Source organism: Lontra canadensis, unplaced genomic scaffold, assembly GCF_010015895.1.
Source record: "Lontra canadensis isolate GAN:19392208 unplaced genomic scaffold, GSC_riverotter_1.0 scaffold1, whole genome shotgun sequence".
Classification (NCBI taxonomy): Eukaryota; Metazoa; Chordata; class Mammalia; order Carnivora; family Mustelidae; genus Lontra; species Lontra canadensis.
This window is the reverse complement of record NW_022630995.1, coordinates 26659356-26681619: the sequence shown is the minus strand read 5'-3', so window position 1 is coordinate 26681619 and position 22264 is coordinate 26659356. Positions and strand designations below refer to the sequence as shown.

The following is a 22264-nucleotide window of genomic DNA, read 5'->3' as shown; positions in this document are numbered from 1 at the left end:
GTGGGAGTTACACTATTGCCCCAACAGAAGTTGATGAAAAAAAAAAAGAAAGAAAGAAAACCTTTTAATGTACATTATAAATGCACATGACAGGATATCAATTTATGAAATAACCAGGAGCGATTACAAAGAGGTCACTTGCTTGTGTGTCATTGTCAGTTTCTGACCTCTAGCATAAGAGGGGCAGGGGAAAAGGAAGCTGATGAAAGGAGAGGATGATGCCATCTTTTCAGCTTGTCAGTCATGACCAGTTTTGAGGAAGGACTGTCCCTGTTGGTGACACTGGAGGAAAATGTCTACTTCTATGCTTTTCCATTCACCTAATGATTGGAACATGATTATGTATAGGTATTGAAAAACAAAACCTACATTTTTACTACCCTATTAACATTTGGTAAGTGGCTAATTGCAATACTGTTCTATGTATATATGTGAAAAGTTACGGTGATATTCTTAGGAAATTAAAAACTAGACAGCTGAAACTGTTTCCCAGTAGCACAGGCCTCAAAGGTTAAAAGGCTAATTCCTGTAGGCTGAAGGGGCTGCCGCCTCCCACTGATCTATCAGAGTAGGGAAATTATACTCAGCAGTGCCTCATTGGATACTCTAGATAAATAATCTCATTAATAATATACCATGAAGTCGATAACTGTTATTGAAATAAGGTCAAAAGGCTAAAATAGATAAGAAGGACGGAGTCACCTGGAAATAATCTTTCAGACTCGTTTTTTCATAATATATATCAACAAAGGCAGCCTGAGTGTCTACATACTCAACTCTAGAAAGAGGCCAAGTTTCACTATCTTTTAAAAACACATTCACCTCCATATTATTGTATCCTTAAGTAAATCTCTCAGGCATGGAGGGCATACGTTAACCTGATTAAGAAGAGAGGGAATATTATATAACACAGGGAGTTTGACCACTTAAGCACACTGTTCCTTATTAGCTAGGTGGCAAGTTACTGAAAGGTCTAAGCCTCAGTTAACTTATGTGTAAAATGGGAATAATATTAGTAACTGCCCCCCCCGCCCCTCCCTTAGAGTGTTTTGTGGTTATGTGGAATACTTTAACAAGGAAAGCACTATAAGAGTATAAGAGTAATGCCTACCACATGGGAAGCAACTAAAAAAAAAAGTTGGAATCACTTGGATCAGCAAACTGTTAGTTGGATATGAGTTTGGAGAAATGAATTATCCTGGCTTCTACTGATAGATTTATTTTTGGTTTGTCTGTTTCCATGTAATCCCATCTAGCCTGACTTTTTTTTTTTTTAAGATTTTATTTATTTATTTGACAGACAGATCAACTTGAGAGATCACAAGTAGGCAGAGAGGCAAGCAGAGAGAGAAAGAGCGGGGGTTGGGGGGGGAGCAGGCTCCCTGCTGAGCAGAGAGCCTGATGCGGGGCTTGATCCCAGGACCCCAGAACCAAAGGCCGAGGCTTAACCCATCGAGCCACCCAGGCACCCCTAGCCTGACTTTTGATAACTCGTGGAGCTCTATACACTGTCTCACTTCAATCTGAGGCTGAATTAATTCCTCCTTGACATGACTTCTTTCCAGCTCTCTCCCAATTTTATCAGGGGCTTATTTATCGATTTGTCTAAGCAGGCTCGAGTTTATTTCAGTCTTAAGACTATGCTATTCTCTACTCTGTGCCCCCATCCCCCAACATATGCAGAACAGCATGCTATGGTGGGATGTGTTGAATTTGGGGAAAAGTTTTACTCTACCATCACAGTCCCAAGACACTTATTAAATTTCCCCCCAAGGATCTGAATATAAAGGCACAGAAGTGTAACATTATTATCTTACTAAACATCCCCCCCCCACAGAGATCAAGTTATTTGGAGATGGTACCAATGAGAAAAAAGTTAAATGTTCTATTACATATTGAAAAAATTTCCTGTTGAATTTCATAAAAGGGAAGGCAGTATTCCAGCCAGGAAGTATAGGATTTGTATTAGATTGCTATTACAACTCTTAAATGGGAAGGAAAAGTAGTTTACCCATCTTTGGAGTTTTGAGGCTTTGATATGGGTATGGGGGAAAGACCTGGTTATTAGTTATTGCTTTGTAATTAACTAGTTGAGTAAGTTGGATTAGACATTTAACTCCTTTGGACCTCAACTCTCATATGCTTAAAATGAGGAAGATGGATTTTCCCAAGTCTCCTCTCAGATCTAAAATTTCACATTACAGTCAACATTCAGTTCACTCTAAGGAACAATTAAGTTGTGTCTACTATTTGAAAGCACTATACTTGATGCTAAGGACATAAAGATAAATATAAGAAAATTCCTGCCCTCAATGGTTTATAGTCTTGTGGATTATTAAAATGATGGGGTGATATCTGCAGAGTATTATGTAATCACTCAATCACACCTATTTTACTATTCATACATGTGGGGCCCTGAGTTTTAGCAGACTAAGAATAAGCTTAGCCCCTCGATCTTCAGGCTGTAGTTCACCTATCAAAAAGATGTTTTAAATTACTCTCTATTTTTCATTTGAAAATAACCATAGTGACCTCACTGAAAGTGATGCTGAGAAATAACAAAGGTTAAACATTCTATATATTTTTGTGGACACCACGAGCCAGTAAAGAGCTGGGTGCTACGGGCAAAGAAGCGGGCAGGTTGCTCATGTAACTTAGCCATTACATACATTATCACCAAGTTTGCAGCAAATAAATCAATATAGTAAATGGCTACCTAAAACAAATTAATTGTGAGCTTATTTTAATTTGGAGGTGTGAAGAAGCAAACCCATTTCTGTGCAAAACAACAGTTGTGTCTCGGCCCTTAAGGTACCGTGATCAATAAAAACATACGTTTTATATATATAAAATTTTATGATTTAAGTTCTACAGAATTTATTACTTCCTAGATAATGAAAAGGTTGCAAACATAAACAGGATAAAGTGCAGGAGCAGCTTTTCCATTTTGAGTAAGGAGGGACTTTCTTAAGAGTTAGATCTACCCAACAAGGAATGGCCTCTTTCAGAGTTTAGAAGTACTTACCATCTCTGCGAGGCCCAGCTGACCAACCAGTCATTGTTAAAGTTCAGCAATATGGATGAGAATCTTGAGAAGAAACCTACAGTGGATAAATTCAGGTCAATTCTGAGATTCTATGATTAGGTGAAGTGATTCATAAATATTTGAATGATAGAAGTATGATAGATATACAATTACAAGGATGCAATTTACCCATGAGACATTAGGGATTAAGAGGGACGGAGTATACAACAACAGGAGTGGTGTGGGACAGAGGAACTGGTTTGATCCAGTTCTTTAAAAATACCTTGGTTATGGCGTGACATTTATCCCGATTTGAAACCTAAATTTCAGAACCCTGAAACTCGAAAGCATTGGCTGAAGAAATAGAAAAACCAAAATGACTAATGTTTTGTTACCAATTGTATGTGATGTAATCCTATTCCTTGATTGTATAATGCTCTGGCTGTAGGTTAGGGTAGGGTCTTGGGATACAGATAAGTGGTGTATGCATCCTGTGATTGGGGTGGGAGGGGGCTATCCTTCCTAAATATCTCAAAATATCATTCTGCTACACTATGGTTAAGTGTGATGAGATGGTTGGGAAGCGTTGAAAAAAGTGGTTGCAACTCATGAAAATGGTGCGAATTCTTGACTTAGGATTTACTTACATTAACACCTTCTTTTGCCAAGTAACAGCCAAATGAGGTCCTCTCAGAGTCAGTGAGTTAGATTCAGGCTAGGAGTCCTTGAGGGCTCAGCACCTACCTTCTGGACTTGCCAGTGTGCCAGACGGAAGCTCAGAGCGTGGCCCTAATTTCCTGTATGCGGTGTGGGGCGTATACAGATGTGTGCATGACGGACAATGCCTGTAGCATTCGAAGCCTTTAGAAAAGCTTACTCGGGACCAAGGGGGAAGAAGTGTGATGATTCTGGAAGAGACGTGCATCTCGAAAACGGGCAGAGGGCAGATTGTTGTAATTGTTGTACAAGAATTGGGAATTTATTCCTCACCCGAGGGTTTGCTGGAAGTGAGGACGGGGCGATTCTTTACCCAGTTTCCAGCAGTAGGAAACACCTCGCAAGAGAAGTCCCAGTCCAAGTTCCGCGTGGACGGGGCTCCAGCTGAGAACGGCTCGGAGGCGTGCGAGACAAGTGGGGAATCCCATTAGGAGGGGACTCCCCTACTCCTTGTACGGGACACGAGCTGCCCCAACTGCACTATCCCTTCTCGGCTCTTCGCGGAACACCACGCGTGCTTTGTTTCAGAGCCGACGCATCTTTCTCGGTTGGTCTGCAGCTCCACCAATCCCGCCCGTGACGGGGCGGGGCTTCAGGGTCAAGGTGGACCAATTCCCCAGCCTCGCCCCTACACGCGCTTTCGGACCCCCGGGGATGAGTGACAGCAGCCGGGTCCAACCTGCTACTCCAGACCGTGGCCCCCGCCAGGGGCGTTACGGGGACGAGGCGCCGGGGCCAATCGCATTGGAGCTCGAGGGGCGTGGCCTCATTGCCAGCTCTAGACCGGCGCCCTCCGCACTCCTTTTGTCAAATGAGAGACGCGGAGGGGCGGTCCCGCAGCCGAGGTTCAGCCAATGCTTGGAGCCGAGGTGGGCGGGCCGGGTGTGCTGGCGGCTGGTCCTCAGCTCCGAGCCGAGGTGCGGCGAGCCGGTGGGGGGACCGCGAGGCGAGCGCGGGAGCCTGGGCGGAGAGTGGGGTGTGAGCTGCCCGAAAATGCACTCGGATGCCGCCGCTGTCAGTGAGTAACAGAGAGCGAGCGGGCCGGGACCGGGCGGTTGCCAGCACTCTCCACTCCGCTCCCGCAGTCCCCGCCCCGCGCCTCCTGTCCCGAAACGCGCCGGGAGCCCCTGCCCGGGAGCCACCCCTTCCCCTCCCGGGGCCGCGGCGGGCGGTGACGCTGCGGGCAGCGCGGGGCGGGGGCGGGCGTGGGGGGGGGGAAGGGGCCGGCCTGCCGGGGGAGGGCGGAGGTGAGGGGGGTGGGGACTGGCTCCTTTTCAGTGTTGGGGGCAGGGGGGGCGGGACGTGCGATGAAGGGCTGGGACCGGAGTGCCTGGGGTGAATGGAGGTGGAGGCGGCGGCGGGCGCTAGCAGGCAGGGCCGGGGGTGGCACCGGCGCGGGAAGAGAGAGCGAGCGAGCGAGCGGGGCGCAGGGGTGAGGATTTCCTAGGGGCTGAGCGGTGCGGGCGGCTCCGTGAGAAAGGCGGGTGAGTGCGAGGGGAGCGCGGGGGCGGGGACAATGGGAAGAAGGGCTGGATGGCGGGGGTGGGGGGGAACAATGCGGTGGGGGAATGGGGGTAGCGGCCGAGCGGGGCAGGAGGGCGGGCACGGAGATGAGGGCTGATGTAACGGGAGAGCGAGGTGGTGGGAGGGATTGGGGTGTGATGGGATAGTTGGGGAGTCCGCCGGGCTGGAGAGGCATAGAAGGGTGGTGGGGTAACTGGGAGTGGTGAGAGGGGGCAGACGTTGGGGTAATAGGATTGAGCAGGTGTTGGGAAGAGAGGGTAATTGGGAGTGAAAGGAGGCAGAAGAGGGGAGGGTTTGGGGTGACAGGATGGGGGCAGGGGTAGAGGAGGTGCGGTGGGGGTGTAGAGCTAGTTGGGAGGAAAGAGGGGTTGGGAGGGGCCAGGGCAGGGGGAGGACTGTCAAGTCCAGATTCGGTCCGCGCGGGGCTCGGGGTTGGGGGGAGGTGTCAGACTATGTTTTCTGGGAGGGGATCCTTCCCCCCGGATCAAGACAGAGTCTGTGGAAGGGGGAGCCCTGAGCTTCTGGTGCGGGGAGTGGAGGGGGCGGGGCTGAGGTGGAGGGGGCGGGGAGGTGCCCTGAGGTTGGCGCTGGCCGCGGTTCCCCCAGAGCGGCGGGAAGCGAGGTCAGCGCTGGCGCGGGCTCCGGCTGCGGGACTGGGAGGCGGGGCCGGGGCGCGGGCTGCGGGTTTTCCGTGGCTGGATCCGGAGGGTTCGGGCCCTGGAGACCGGGTGGGGGGTTTTGCGCAGGGGAGGTGTTGGGGTCCCAGGCAGTCCGTGGGATTGGCAGTCTGTGACGCAGTTGTCTAATTTCTGGTCGTCAGGTGTGGACGCTGGTGCCTGGGGACCCGCTTCCCTGCAGGGAGGGCCGGGCCAGAGGCTCCGCGTAGCGTTCGCGGGGTGCGACCTCTGCCGAGCTTGCGGGGAGGACGCTTTAGGGGTTTCCTTTAGGGTCTGGCTCCAGTGGCCGGGTGTGAAGGGGAAAGGCGGTCGCGCGGAATTCTGGGACTTGTAGTCCGCGCCGCGCGGAGTCGCGGTTGGGTTGGGTGCACGTGGGTAACTGTGGAAACGAGTCCCAGAATGCAGCGCGCCCCTCGGAGCCTCCCGGCGCTGCTAACTCGTGGTTTATTCCCGGAGGACCCGAGCGAACCCTTGGGAGCCTCTCTCGTCCCCTAGGACTGGAGCGATTCACTGGACCTTCTCCCTGAGTCGGCGGGAGGGGGAGAACCAAGACAAACGCAGTCCTTTCACACTTGGGTTCTTGATTCCCGAGTTGATTACTTCCCCCTGCATTTAGTGGCCTTATAGCACATAGGTTTGGTGAAACCTTCAGGGTGCAGCACTGTCCAAAGCAGAGTTTAGGATGCTGTATTTATTGTGGTATCCAGCGTTAAACAGAAGGTTAAAAGTTTTCGTCTTTAGGTAAATCTGGGAATGCAGTGGAGACCGATGGAACCCTTCTGACGATAATGTAGATTATGTGTTTGCATTTCCTGGGCTCTTTGAACTGCCCAAAGATAGGACTTCCTGAAAGAAGATGGCCTTGAAATGAATTAATTGAAGGTGGCTTAGTGGAATTTAGGGTGGAACTGTGCCCATTCATAAACCCCGCATGAAGCTGAGCAAAGGGAATATAAGATGTCTTCAATTTTAAAGGGAAGGTGGGAAGCAAATGAGGCTAGCAGAAGGTAAACTCAGTGGACGACCTTAAGAGGTTTTTGTGTTGTTGTTGTTGTTGTTGTTGTTTTTTTAAGTTGAGGGTGTAATTCTTTTCTCTTGGCCTCTTTAATATTAGAGACCTTCCTCTCTGTAGATGCCCCAGACTGGAAATCCTTTGCCAGTTCCTATTACCATTTTTATTTATATGCTGAATTACCATTTACATGCTGAATTTGAACATTGCAGAATCTGTCATGTAGAGGGCTATAACATTAGCTCAAAGATGACAGACTATTTTTCTGTGATATATAAGGTATTACGAAACTATTGGTAGCTTAGTCGCTAGAAGAATATTACAATGACCCTAATGATAAAATTTTACCAAAAAGTCATAAATTTGGAAACCTTTTAGTATGGTTACAGATATACTGAACTTGATGAAGTGATTAATGATTAAATCGTGGCCGAAAAATTGGGCAATGTATGGTTTTTTTTCAGGAAAAGATTTCTGTTCATCTTATATTTTACTTAATCTTGTGATGAAATATTCATGAAGCCTGTTGTGATATGTAAGTATGTAATATGGACATGTTTTTTAAAATATGCACTTAATGCTGGAATTTGTTTATATAAAGCGTGAAGTGACCGAGGTTGGAAACTAGTTATAATTGTGTTCAAGATGGTGTTTTAAAGAAAATATTAGGCTAGTAATTTCTTTCCCTTTTTATTTTTGTTACAGCGCAAAGATCAGGTGCCCTTTACACACACACGATCCCCCTCTCCTCCAGTCTCCCAAACCCTAGGTTTCTAAACATGATCAGCTTCTACTTTATGCTGTGGATTTCGGGTTCTTCTTTGATTTTTGGTCTTTGGGGAGGTTCTTTATTTTCATGTGAACTAAGATACGTGTTTAAACAGATGTTTCTTCTACTTTTCACAGAATTTTTTGTTATTTTATATTGGGAAGGATTTTTTAGGTTATCTTGTTTATAACATTGCCAGAAGAGAAAGTCTCCCTCGTTTTCTCCATTTTAGAGGACTTTTGTACACTACTCTTTCCTTCCTTTGGTCCTGCCTCCAAGAAGTGCTCCTGTCAATCAATACTTGATCACGCTTTTTCAAATGTTATTTATCATTACATCCCTTTCTGTTTTTATTAGCTGCCCCCAACAGCTTTTACAGGTTACTGCTTTCTTCTTGACTGCAATACATGTTTGTAATACATGTTTGCATTTTCTCGTCTCAAGAATAATGATCTTGTTAACTCATCAGAATAAAAATCAGCCTGTCAGAAACTGACCTCATGATTTGACCAGTGTTGTATCCATCATTGGGAAGTAACAATACACTACAAAAAATGGCATAGATAACAGAATTTATTGTTGTCCATTAGCAAGAAGTGTAGAAAATAGTTGGTTGTAAGGGTGGTGCAGTGTCTGAATGATGTTTTTGAAGACTCTAGTCTCTTTGCATCCTTTTATTCCTCTATTTTTAGTATTTTGGCTTATGGAAAGCCTCGGGCTCATTGCTTCATGTTGGCAATGTGGTTGCTGTGGCCCCAGACATCATGCCTGTGTGAGACAGGGAAGGAAGGAAGGAAGATGTTTTCTTATAACGCCCTCTTAGCAGAGAGGAGTCTTCTAGAAGGTCACCTTGGAGACTTCCCATTCAGTTTTGTTGGGGAGAACTGATTTCATGGCACTGCTACTTGTAAGGAAGTTTGAAAAACTGGAAGTCTGGCATTTTTCAGTTTCTTTTGGGAGATGTGGCCTTTGCTAGAGTGGTAGAGCAGTGAGGAGAAAGCTCTGGGTTGGCAGCCTACAGGTTATATCCCTGATCCAGCTACTTTGTCCAGTTATCTCTGGCTTGGTCTCAATCTTTTTTTAATATGCTGATTTATTTTCTGCCTCATTTAAAAATAATTAAAGGTGACTCACTAAGTATAGATAAAAGCCTGCGAAGAGAAGGAAATTAGGGGCGCGAGGGTGGCTCAGTCAGATAAGCGTCCGACTCCTAATCTCAGCTCAGGTCATGATCTGGGGGTTGTGCGATTGATCCCAGGGTCAGACTCCACACTCAGTATGGGGTCTCCTTGGAATTCTTTCTCCCTCTTTGCCTCTCTTATCTCTCTCTCATAAGTAAATTTAAAAAACAGAAGGAAAATAAACCATAGATTTACAGGCTGCACATAATTGCTTGCCATATGTTAGAAATAAGTCATATATTTGGCTCTGAGCTTCCTAGTAGTCGAAACAAAGAGGAAAACGAGTAATTTCATTCATTCGCAATTCATTTAATAACTCAAGCTGGAAACTAAGTCATTCCTCATCCTCTCGTTTTCCTGGAGACTGCCTCTCCTCCCCCCATGGAACTCTCTCCTACCTGTGGCTGCCGTCCTAGGGCTCACCCATCTTGTTGTTAATCTGCAGTAATCCTTTTGCTAGCCTCAGCCCCTCACTTTGTCCTCTGCATCACCAGTTCAATCACCTTTGTCTTTAGGATTGCCCCACACAAAACCTCAAGGGCTCCTGTTTGCTTAACGAAATGCAGACTCCTCGGAACCTGGGGGTGAATTGGTTTGTGCAGTTTAAGCTCTGTTTCTGCCCCCTCCGACCCCCTGCCCACTGCAGCCTCCTTGTCCACTGCCCTTGGCGCTCCTTCTGCAGAACTGTTCTTTACTGGGTTCCTGTTCCCTCTCTAGCAGACTCATCCTTTCCCTCCGTTGAATCTCCAAAGTTGGGTTTACCTCTGTTCTCAGTTCTGTCTAATATAGCAATAACTGCTCGTTTACTTGTCCCTTTCCCAATTAGAGTCTTACCTCCTTGAGATCTAGGACCGTCTGTTTAGTATCCATTTCTCATCCACGATGGCACTTTGTTTAGGGCCTCAAATAGGTATTGAATTGCATTTAAATGGTCAACTCTTAAATAGTGAATTATCTGGAAAATTTTAGTCCTCCCGCGTGCTATTTAGCATGCTTCTGAATCGTCTTTCATTATCTTCAGATTGTCTCTTCAGGGAATACAAACTCTCACTTACTCATTCGGTCTTTTTTGACAAAGTCAGCCATAAGCAAACCAATTTAAACAATAGTTCTTTTTAAATACGTGCAAAGATACCAGTTTTGAAGAATGTCTGTGGCATGGAGAAATTCTCAAGGAGCAAGTAAAATGCTGTTGATGGACTAAGGGCCCTGGAGTCTGTGTGTGAAAATGCGTGCTTCCATTTTGGATCTGGTATGTAAGTCTTGTGTAGATAAGGCTAAGGCAGGGCTTGACAGGTCTGACATTCCCTGTCTTTTTGTTTTATGGCCAGATTGTGGTCCATAGGGTTATTTCATGTTAACTACACATTGAGATCACTGGAAGGCTTTCTTCATTTAGAAAATAAACTTTTTGTTAGCTGGAGGTGGATTTTCTGATTATCTGATATTGACGCAGATATCTTTCTATAGTTGGTCATCTTGAATTAGTGTTAATAGCTTTTCATAGCTTGTTCTTTTTTCTTATTCTGAGATTGGGGTTAGGAGAAGTACCTCTTGAGAATTATTCTTTTAAGCAGAACATACATTTAAAAAATATGCTCTGGGGTGCCTGGGTGGCTCAGTGGGTTAAAGCCTCTGCCTTTAGCTCAGGTCATGATCCCACGGTCCTGGGATCAAGCCCCACATCAGGCTCTCTGCTTAGCAGGAAGCCTGCTTCCTCCTCTCTCTCTCTCTCTGCCTGCCTCTCTGCCTACTTGTGATCTCTGTCAAATAAATAAATAAAATCTTAAAAAAATAAAATAAAAAAATATGCTTTAAGTAGAAAAAGATATTGAAGTGCATTTTAAGGAGAATCATATATTTTAGTGATTATCACATCACTGTTTCAGAGCTAAGGACTTTTTTTCTCTTGTGTCCTTTATTCTAGCAGACAAAGTACTTGCTACTCTGGATTTGAATTTTCTTTTAATTAGAAAACACTCTTAATGAGTCATTTTCAATTTAGGAAGGTAGGCTTATAGTTTTTGAAACTAATATACTGAGTACAACACTAAATGATATGAAAAAGACGCCCACCCTCCCCAAGTAGCATTACCTGTGGTTATGATTCCTTTAAGTTCCCTCTTTGAGGATTTTTTTCTTGTAAATATTTTTTGAAAACCTTTTATTACTTGCTATCACTAGTATTCCCAAAGATGGCGTGTCATCCATTTCTGTTCGTGGTGGGCGTCATCAGTCTTAAGGGCCCTGGCTCTTTCCCTGATTGGGAAATTCCTACCTTTGCAGGCCAGGCTGCTCAGACACGCCCGCCAGAGTGTGAATCCGAAGGTGGAGGCAAGTGTTGGAAAGAAGCAGGGAGTGCCTGGAGGCCCTTTGGAGAGGACAGATAGTGGGGGGCAGCTGCCGGCTGTGGTCCCAGGGGCCAGGCCAGTTGTGGCTGTGTCCATGTGCTCTGCTGTGTGTCCTTAAGTTGTGTGACTTGGTTTTCTGGATTTCCTAGGCCTTCTGTGAACTAATCAATGGCTCTTTAAAAAAAGAAATCACGGTCCCGTTCTATTAGCTGGTTGGTTTCTGATGCTCGAAACTCAGAATCCTGACAGATTGAACATCCGTACCTGTCACTGGTCAAGATGTGGCAGAGGCCCTGGAAGAGACGAGCAGTGATGTGCCTTACTACCCCGACTGGACTCTCTGTTCAGGGTCCTAGGGTCCTGATCTGAGGTTACCCAAAGGACAGAAGGAACACACAGTCAATGTCAGTTGTGGGCGCCGCCTTTGCCAATGGTCAGTCAGGCTCTGAGCTGCACATCACCCACCCTGCTGGATCTCATTATACGGAGCTCTTCACTGCTTGTCTTTTTCCAGTCACCTCTTTGTCCTTAAAAAAAGAGCGAGAGAGAGAGGTGTGATGCTCAGGAGCTAATAATGCCTAACTTCTGGTGTGTCTTTTTGGATCTAATTTGGGAGTATTAGCCTGGAAATATTCTTTGTGCCTTTTTTTGGGTAGAACTCTATCTGATAGTCTTTATTGCTTTTTAGTATTTACTGAGTATCCTAGACATACTATAAAATTGTACCTATTTTAAGTGTACAGCTTGATGAATTTTGATAGATATCTATACTGGCATAACCGCTACTAAAATTAAGGTCCAGAATGTTTTCTTGACCCCCCGAAGGTTCCCGTGTGTTCCCTTGCAGTCTGTACTTCTCCGTCTCCTACCACAACTTTTGGCTTTTTGTATATGTCATCGGAAGCCACCTTCATGTTAGTTGATGATTTGTCATCTTGCTGTTCATCGGGATATTACAGTATAAAAAGGTGTGATAAATCTCTCCTTTTGTTTTTTTTCCTGAACTAGTAAGTCTAGAGAAAAACTGTCAGTGCTGTATAAGTTATAAATCCGGTAGTGCTTTACCACACGGAACGGTCTAGAGGGAAGTTACTCGTCCTTTTCAAGTTTTCCAGTGGACGGCTGAGCTGTACCGCCCAAAGACACAGATGGCTAGCGTTTGCTCCCTGAATGTGATGATGCCTTTTCACTCTATTATCTGGGTCAGGTTGGGAGACAGTTAATAGTTCAGAGTTGGCCCTAGAGTCAAATTGCCTGCATTCACATCCTTGCTCTGTTATGTCTTAGCCGTGTGACCGCAGGTGAGTCACTCATCAGCTCCTCTGCACGCGCGTCTGTGTCCTCACGCCTAAAACGTACGTACTTACCGCAGAGTATGGAGCTGTTCGGTCTGCACTGCTTACCGAGCGTCTGCCATGTACCAGGCCCTCTTCTGGCCTCTCGTGAAGTTCTCAGTCTGGCTTAGGGGAGGGAGCCTGTAAGCCCGTAAACCATACGGTGCGGTGGACGGTTCGAAGTTCTGTAGAGAAGTATAAAGCAGGGGCTGGGGCACACAGGTGCATGAGCACCGAGGGGAGAGGAGTGGAGGATGTTGTAGTTTTTAATAGCAGGGTCACTGGTGGGAGTGAGGGGCATTCCAGGCGGTGGGAAGAGGAATGCAGGGGCTCTGGGGAAGGAGCAGACCTGTGGTAGGAATTCCATAGAGGCTGGTGGACTTGGAGTGGAGTGGGGAGCTGGGCAGAGAGCAGGAGGTAGGAGGCGAAATCAGAGTGATCCCAAGGATTAAATGAGAAAAAAAAACCCCACAGTTTAGAGAAGTGCTTGGCTCTCTTTTGTTTTAGTTGCTAATGATTGCTGTGAAATGATGCTGTCCTCCTGTCCTCCGTTAGGCTTTAAAAGGAGACCCTGGAGAGGAAGAGAGGTTATCAGAAAGAACCAAATGAGGCATTCCCTCACTTAGTCATTCACCGAACATTTGAGGGTTTCTTGTTGCCAGGCAGTGCCGTAACACATGTGACTGGGGGTTCGGGGTTGGGGCCCCGTGTCCAAAGAGCTTCTTCTGGCGGCTTTAGCGGTGCAGGCAGAGAAGTAATGGACAGCTTAAGTATGGCACGATGGCAGCTAGGTTGGTTGGGTTGCCCAGAGTGCTTTGGAAACAAATGGGAAGTCATTAAAATTAGACTTCATGGAAGGGTTAGCATTTATCATGTGGGTTTCGCTTCTGAAGTTTTCCCCCCTGAGGAAAAAGTTTTGTGTGTGCCCACCCCCTCCACCCACGGCAGTGGGGGAGGGGGAGGGTGCTTTCCCAGGGGAAGAGACAGCAAGGGTCAAAGTACTGAGAACTGGGGCTGGAGAAGGGGGTGTTGGTAGGCTGGGGTGAAAGGGGAATAAGGTGGAGGGTGGGCAGGAACCCGGTAGTGAAAGGCTGAGAAGAGGGACCAGAGAGAGGAGAGGAGAAAAGCCACAAGGCAGGGCGCAGGGAGTGTGGAGGAACAAGGGGGAGTGGGGAGGGGCTGACACATGTTTGGTGATTATTGTTGGGCTCTTGCAGCTGCTTTGCCTTCGTTAATACATTCAGTTCTCACAACAACCCACAGAAGCAGATTGCGTACTGTTAGTATGCCCATTTTACAGATAAGGAAGTTGAGGTGCAGAAAGGTTAATTAATCTTCTCAAGGTCACACAGCTTCTAAGTGGTGAATGGAGATTCTAACTCGGGCATTCTGACTCCAGGGTCTAGAGGCCCCACCAGTGCCAGTGAACTCAACATTCTATTTTTGTCTTTGGCCTATGAATGTTGATAGCAGAGCCAGTGGATGTGGTCATCTCCATTTTGCTTTTGGTTCTTTTGTTGTTAGAATGGGCCCCAGTAGCATCAGGATGTAGGAGGAATTCCTTCTTTCCCATCCCTCCTGTCCACTAGTTTCTGTCATCTTCCCCTCAATGACAGTAGGCTTTAAAAACTGATTCTAACTGGGGAACTGATCATGGCGAAGAGAAGTCTTGCATTCCTTAACTCACTAGTGATGTCAGCATTTTAGTCTTCTTGGGTCTTAATTTTAAACAGACCTGTGTTAACTACTTTTTAAGTACACTTTTTGTAGTATTTTTAAATATAGAAGATACCGGACAACATTGCAGAAAAGCTACAAAACATAAAATTTATCTTTTAGGGGCGTCTGAGTGGCGCATTGGTTAAGTCTCTGATTCTTGGTTTTGGCTCAGGTGGTGATCTCAGGGTCGTGGGATCGAACCCCACATTGAGCTCTGCGCTCACCAGGAGTCTGCTTAAGATTTTCTTCCCCTCGCCCTCTGCCACTCTCCCCTCTTGGTATGCTCTGTCTCAAATAAGTAAATTAACCTTAACCAAAAGAAAACCAAAAACAAAACCCAAACCCCTTTACCTTTTAGTAGGACTACTAATGTGTTTTCATATAATATCTTTGAAAATTATTTTTTTCTCTTTTTTTTCTGTAGTTGAGATTAAGTCCTTTTCCGCTTTAATATCCCTTTCTTCAAATGCCATTCCCAAAATTTGACCACAGATTACTTGTTCTTAATTAAACAGGAAGCTGAAGAAGATGGTTGTACATTCAAGTCCAGGCAGCTGGCTGTTGATGTCTTACTTTTAATGACCCGTCACCTTGTCATCCCTTCTGCCTTGTCTTTACTTTCTGATCTGGCTTCAGTGTGTCTTAGTCTCTTTTACGTTCTGATAATAATGGGAGTAAAACAGCGCACCTTATGGGCGGCATGTGACGGGCCTGTGCTCTGCTCGTGCTTCTTAGGCACCATCTCGTTTCACTGTCGCAGAAGCCTTGTGCAAAGGGGCCCGTTAGAGCAGCTGTACAGATGGGGACACTGAGGCACAGTGAGACTGGGTCACGGGCAGGGTCACTCAGCTGGAATGTCACAGAGCTGAGACTCTAGCTCAGGCCTTTCCGACGCCAGAGCAGCAGAACTCTTGTCACATCAGTGAGATTAAAGGATGATTTTTCCTCTGAACTGTCGAGTGGATCTGTGTTCCTCAGTGGGTGAGGCGGGGCACAGGGAATGAATCTAGGGCCCCTTGTACCTTGTCACACTTGGAGTGCAGCCACGCAGGATGTCCTGAAGTGGCCGGCTCCTTTGAGATGGCACTGGCAGGCACAGGCCACGGAGTGGATGACGCGGCTAGGTGGCACGCCGCCTCTCTGCGCCGGATGGCTTCTCCTCGCAGCCTCTTTTATGGGTCCTGGGAGAGCCCCAAGGAAAAAGCCAGCCGTGGTATGCTTGGATGCCTTTCATTTTGGAGCCTGCGTTCCGTGAAAACGCTGAGTCACCCACGATGACCTGCCTCCCACCCCTTATCCAGGTTCCCCTTGCCATGCCTCACCTTCTGGCTTTTGTGCCTTGTAAAGTGGCAAATATTTACTGATGAGGAGAGAGATGCTAATATCTTCCCACTGCTACTTGGTTTCTCATTTTCACCTGGCTTTTCAGTTTCGTCATCTTTTCCCTGGATCTCGCCCTGGTTCTTTTCAATGCGCTGGTGGGGTACCAGTGACTGAGTTAGATTCTGGTCTGTAGCGTGCGGAGCTTGTCCTGTTGGCGGGTTGGCTGCCCGCAGGCTGGGGACCGAGTCGAGAGTGGGGCTAGAGCTCCCTTCTCTCGCTGCCTATTAGAATCATCTGGGCTGCTAAAAAAATCAGTGACTCCACTCCCATCCGGATGGGGGCCCTGGCCGTTTTTTCCAGCTTCTCAGATGATTCTCTATGGGCAGCTGCTGGATTAGTTTGAAAGAGGCTTCACTAGCAGGCTTGGTTTGGGCTGTGGGGAAGAGGGCGCTGGGCTGATAGTGCATCCCCGGTAGTGCCTACATCGCGCCGGCTACCGTTCTAAGCCCATCACATCATTGACTCATTCCGGCCTCGCGGTATCCCTATGAGGCAGGTGCTGTTAGGCATTTTATAAAGAGATTCCTACTTCCTAGCAAAGAGGGGCATGTCGGATGAAGCGGACCCACAAACCTAGCACACAAATGTAGAGAAATAAATCTAAAGTTGGTGGGGGGGAGGAGGTGCTGCTTTTGATAGGGAGTCGGGAGAGACCTCTCTGATGAGGTGACATTTAAATAGGTGGTGCAGTCAGCTGCGAGGTTTTGTGAACCCCAGAAGTCATTGACACGGAGGGCACATTAAATGCAAAGGCCCTGAGGTAGGAATTCACGTGAGTCTTCGAGGAAGAAAGTGGCTGGAATGGAGTGAGCAAGGATAATGGAATGAGATGACTTAGGTCAGATCATGTAGGGCCTTGTAAGGACTTGTTGAAGACTTAGGGTTTTTTTTTGTTTGTTTTTGTTTTTTTTTCTTTTATGCTGCAGTAACAAATCTGAAATCTTGTTGACTGAAATCAGACATTGTTACGTGTTCTTCATAGGTTGGTAGGGGTTTCTTCTTGACATCGCTGGCATTCTCATTCTGTCTGTCTGAAGCCCACAGGAAAGAGGGCTCCTGTTTCTAGAAGGAAGGAGACAAGGCAAACCTAAAGAATACATTTCAGCTACCATACACCCTTTACTTTGACAACAGAGTATTTTTCTTTTTCCTTATCACTGAGTAAAATTGACATTTCAAGAGAACGGGCCATATCACCTGTAACTTAGAGAGCCCCTGAGTGTTCCATACCCCAGTTAGAGAGGCCAGGCTCTGCTTGCTCGTGTTCTGGTTCTGTCTGAGAAACATTCAGGACCAATGCTGATTTTGATGACCTTTACTTTTTGTCTGATTTTTGTTTCACTTCTTAGTCATTAACATGGTCATTATTCTGCCCCTCCCCTCCCCAAGAGCCTTTACTGCTTTAGTTCATCATTTTCATTGTCATCAAGGAGCATTTATTAAGCACATACCTGTGCACAGTGCTGCATTAAAATCCTTTATACCTGAGTGCATTGCCCACTGATGGGCCAACTAGAGTCTAGCTAATAATAAAATATTTTTAGGGGCGCCTGGATGGCTCAGTCGGTTAGGCGTCTGACTCTTGATTTCGACTCAGGTCATGATCTCAAGGTCCTGGGATGGAGCCGCATGTCAGGCTTACCCCGCTCCCTCCTCTTCTTCCCCTGCAGGCATGCGTGTGCTCTCTCTTTCTCTAAGATAAATAAAATCTTTAGAAAGATAATGAAATACTTTTATTGATTGTTAGTGCTGAGAAGAAAGAGGTGTACTTGAAGTCAAATAACATTGGTGGTGTTGGTGGTATCTTGTCTGCCCATCTCTCCCTTTAAATAAAGGTGGTGGGGACCCCTGTGTGGCGCAGTTGGTTGAGTGTCTGACTCTTGTTTCGGCCGAGGTCCTGATCTCAGGGTCCTGGGATCGAGGGCCCTGTGGAGCTCGGTGTGGAGTCTGCTTAAGTTCTCCATCTCCCTCTACCTCCCCCTAAAATAAATAAATAAACAACAACAAAAAAAGTTGGTAAGTTGTTTTAGATTTAGCCAGTTTTAGTAACTTTTAAGAAAATGTTAGTCTAAGTTTGTGTAGTTGATTTTTAACAACTTCGAGTGGGAGAGAGTATTGCTTTTTTTTTCCTTTAACGGAGCCTGGAGATTGATCCGTTCTCACTCTGATTAGAAATAAGCTAGAATGGAGGAATGGGCTCCGAATTGGGAATTCGTAGATCTGTGAATCACTCCCAGCTTGGCCACAGCCAGCTGTGCGATCCTGCCTGAGCCAGTAAAGGGAGAATTGGACAGATGGGCACGAAATACTGAACTCCTCCGTGCCATCTCCTAAATGCAATCATAGTGGTTTTTCCCGATAGTGCGATCACGTTTTTTCTGGACGATAGTTCGGAGTCCCTGTGTAAGGTCCAAACCCCCTGAATTAAAAACGTCCCTTGGAAAAGCTTCAGAAGGTGCCCCCCTCGGGGTTCCCTGAGATCAGCCCAGCACGGCCGGTTCTTTCCTCTGGCTCTTCAGCGGAGCTCCAGTTGAAGCAGCTGGGTTGCATTTAGGGACCATGTTTTATGGAAAATAGAATTTTAAATACTAGACTCATCCAGTGTTGTGAGAGTCACAAAATGTGACTAGCATGTGGGAACGGACTGACTGAGCAGCTATGGGATCTGTGTGCCTGTCTCTGGCTCATTCAGTAGAATGGACAGCGGTTATGGGACAAGTGAAGTTTCTTTTCTTCTCTCTTCCTCCTTTCTTTTGTTTTGTGTTTTTTCTTTTTCCTTCTTTTTGGCCAAGTGAATGAGGTCGAATTTGTGTGAGTTCCCTGCGGGTATGGGGAGGCCCCACTGTACTCAGTGTTGCTCCTCTCCACTGGTCCTGCCCCATCTCAAATCAGGCCCTAATCCTTCCTCGCCTCAGTCACTTCCAGTGGTCTTTGTGAGGGGCCATTCTGAAGCCAGGCCACCCACCGTCCGTGCCACACATTTGCTGCCAAGTGATCCTTCTAGACAGTTCCCAAATTGAACACTGCAGCACCTGGACCCGCAGCAGCGCTCCTCAGAGTTCTCCACCGACATTCTGCTCTGGCAGAGGTTCAATGACTTCAGCGTCCCCAGGATCCTGGCAGCAGAGCTCGGTGTGGTGACATCTCCTCGAAGTCTTGTGCCGTACTCCTCTGTGTCCATGTAACACTGTTTCAGGTGAATTACTCCTGAGTAGATTTGATGCTGCTTGAATGTGCCATGTCTGTCTGGGGGCATACCCCCAGGTGGCCCAGGTGGAGACTGGGCCTTGAGAGAGTAAATCTAGACTGGTAAGCAGGGTTCACAGATTCTTCATGTTCTGACCTTGGCCTTCTTTATGTTTCGTCTTTTACCATGCTGCTTCTCACATCTGAAGGTCTCATGGTGTGGATGCCCTTGAAATGCCCTGAACGTACTGAAATTAACATTTGGTGCCTTTGATCTGCGTTCATTCATTGAGTATTTATTGAGTGCCTATTATGTGCCAGGTATCGTTTTAGGTACTAGGGATGCAGTAGTGGGCAAGACCCAAGTCCGGGCTTCCATAAAGCTTACCCTTAAAAGGGGGCAGAAGATGACAAAGCTGTGATACAAAGAAAAGAAAAAGGAAAGGAACGTGTGGGAAAGTGATAAAGATCGAAGAAGGGGTCCTATGTGTTGGTCCGGCGAGGTTGTGTAAGAAGGCACCTGGTGGTGCAGCCCCGTGAAATGTGGGAGCAGCCGTATTCTCATCAGAGAGCAGAAGGCTCGAGGCAAAGCGCGAGTGAAGGCCCTGAGATTGGAGTGTGCTTGGAATATTCACAGAACAGCGGGAAGCTCACGCGGCTGAGGCGAATAAGCCAGAGGAGGACGGGTAGGAGATGAGATCGGAGAGACGGGCAGAGGCAGAGCGTGCAGGGCCCCGAACCCAAGAGAAGGGATTTTCTTTCTCCTCGAACGCCTTCCCCTTCCATCTGTAACTTTTGGGTGAGGTTGGAATTAACTGTGGTCTGTTCCACATGCTAGCTATTTGCCCCTCTCTTTACTGATTCTCTCTTCCTCATTGATTTGAGTGTCATTTTATTGTATATTAATTACGTATGTGTGTTTACACAGATGTACATATGTTTATCAGCGCACTTCCACTGATTTATCTTCTCGCACATGTACCATTGTGGTGTAATTATTGTGCCTTTATACCCAGCATTGGCAAATTACGGCCCACGGGCCAAATTTGGCCTACTACTTAGATTTTATAAATAAAGTTTTATTGGAACACAGCTGCCCTCATTTGTTTATGTGTTGTTTCTGGCTGCTTTGCGCTCTAATGGCACCAGCAGTTGCAACAGAGATGGCGTGGCCCACAGAGCTAAAAATGTTTACGATCTGGCCCTCTACAAAGAATTGACCAACCTCTGCTTTATACGGTGTATTGCTATCTGATAGGGCACGTTCTTCCTCATTCTTCCTTTTCAACAATTTCTTGGCAAGGCCAACGTGTTTATTCTTTCAGATGAACTTTAGAATCAGTCTGCCTGACTCCCTTCCTTTTCTCCACCTCTTTTGGGGTGGAGATCTGGGAGGCAGGAAGAGTAGGAATTTGATTGCATTTAATTTGTAGTTTAGTGCAAAGGGAAAGTGATTGCTTTATAATACTGAGTGTTTGCATTCCAGTAGTGTAATATCTCTGATATCTCACATTTGTGTGTTTCAGTGAGCTTTCATGGTTTTTTCATTTGTATGTTCCATATTTGTTTATTCTTGTATGTATGGCTGCTTTTTGTTGATATTGTAATTGAGATCATTTCCCTGCTGTCTTTGACAAGTGACTATGGTATGAGGGAAGGATTTGATTTTTTTTTTTTTAAGATTTTATTTATTTATTTGACAGAGAGCGATCACAAGTAGGCAGAGAGGCAGGCAGAGAGAGAGAGGAGGAAGCAGGCTCCCCGCCGAGCAGAGAGCCCGACGCGGGACTCGATCCCAAGACCCCGAGATCATGACCTGAGCTGAAGGCAGCGGCTTAACCCACTGAGCCACCCAGGCGCCCCAAGGATTTGATTTTTAAGAGTTGAAATTGTTTCTGACCTTCTTCTGGAAACAAACTCCTATTAGGACTGTTAATTTTTAAAATTTGATTCTTTTGGTTGATAGTCATTGTCTGAAGTTACATAATTGTTTCCTTCCTAATGTTTGGGCCTGTTTTCTCGTGGAACTCTATACCTAGGGTAGGTTGGGGACATGGACTTTGACCCCTTCCCCTGCCTCCTCCCCCACTTGTTATGCATTTTTTTCTTTTATCATATATCGGTCACAGCAAATGGTAATTACAAAACAACAAACAAAAACGCAGGAAGCTTTATCCCAGTCATCCTCTGTTGATGGTTGTAAGAATATCAGATCATTTAGGCATGCTGTTTATTAAGCAGGCTATGCCTTTTTTGCACAGCCAGGTTTGGCTTTTAATACAGGATAATAGGGTTTGCATGTCGTAGAGGAGAGTGAAACCCAGTCAGTGCTTTACTGTGGAGAGTCATTTGATCATGGAATAAAGGTGACTTAACCTAGCATTTATCCTTTGGAATTGAAATATGAGCAAAAGAAAATTTTTATGAATCAGTTAGTGCTTTCCTAAATACGTTCTCTGGAAAGCATTTGATTTTTACCCTTAATATCTATTCCTTAAGGATGTGAAATCTATTTTAGATTTCAAGGTCTGTTACTTGCCCTGAGCACTAAACAGATGAACCATAAATTCAATATGTGTTAACCTTTGTGGATTTATCTTTTAATGGCATTTTGGTCTTTTTTTTTCTCTGAATTTGTGTTTCCTCCTTAGCTGCTTCTTTCCTTGGTGAAGCTAAAGAGAAAGTATGCGTGTTGCTGCTTTCTTTTTCCTTTTGGTGATGCAGTGATGAGGTGATGATGACAGTGGATTTGGAAATGGAGAATCCCTGATTTGCGAAATAAACCTTTTAGCCACATTGCCTGTGAACTGTAAGTTCATATGTAGAACCTGGTCTTAAATGGCCTTTTTTTTCCACTATGTCAAGGTTATCTTTGACTGTCATCATGGACACCGGTTAATGGTGTATGAATATAGTAATGCCATCATAGGCTGTAAAGACGTACCAGGCCACATGCCTCAATCACAGAAGTGGCCCCAACTTGGGAGTTGGGGTTTTGGGGTTTGACTTGGACCAATGGAAATTAGGGACCATTTTAGATAGCGGTGTGATAATGGAAAATGATGTTAGCGAATGTAGTGATAATTGGTCTCTTTTATTGGACAGTTAATATGGTCTAGGCATTATAATGGATGTCTGCCGTATCTAGGAATCATAATCTCATTTTATAGATAAGAGCGGTGAGATTTAGGTTAAATAACTGGTAGACCTGAGATTCACATCAGCTTTTGGTCTTCACAGAGAGGTCGTAAATCGAAGTGGTATTTTGGCTGTGATTTTTAGTACAGAACTCTGTGTGTGTGTGTGTAGAAAGATTTAGAAATTTTAATTCATTCGGCTTTTTTTTTTTTTTTAAGGGGGGACAGAGGGAGAGGGAGGAGTTTGGT

At 45.9% G+C, this 22264-nt stretch overlaps 1 protein-coding gene across 5 annotated transcripts in view; it reads left to right on the top strand.

Moving 5' to 3' along the window:
• The window catches only part of DCUN1D4 (defective in cullin neddylation 1 domain containing 4), a 78381-nt gene that overhangs the window by 4954 nt on the left and 51163 nt on the right, over positions 1 to 22264 (top strand). The window contains exon 1 of one of the 5 annotated variants that reach the window (XM_032851978.1): positions 5062 to 5077. The exons of 2 other annotated variants lie outside the window; for them this stretch is intronic. The gene's annotated coding sequence lies outside the window, so the exon portion shown is untranslated. Of the gene's footprint in view, positions 1 to 5061; positions 5078 to 5103; positions 5227 to 5868; positions 5889 to 22264 lie in introns of those variants that run through there. 2 more of the 5 variants (XM_032851964.1, XM_032851976.1) reach the window with 2 other exon arrangements.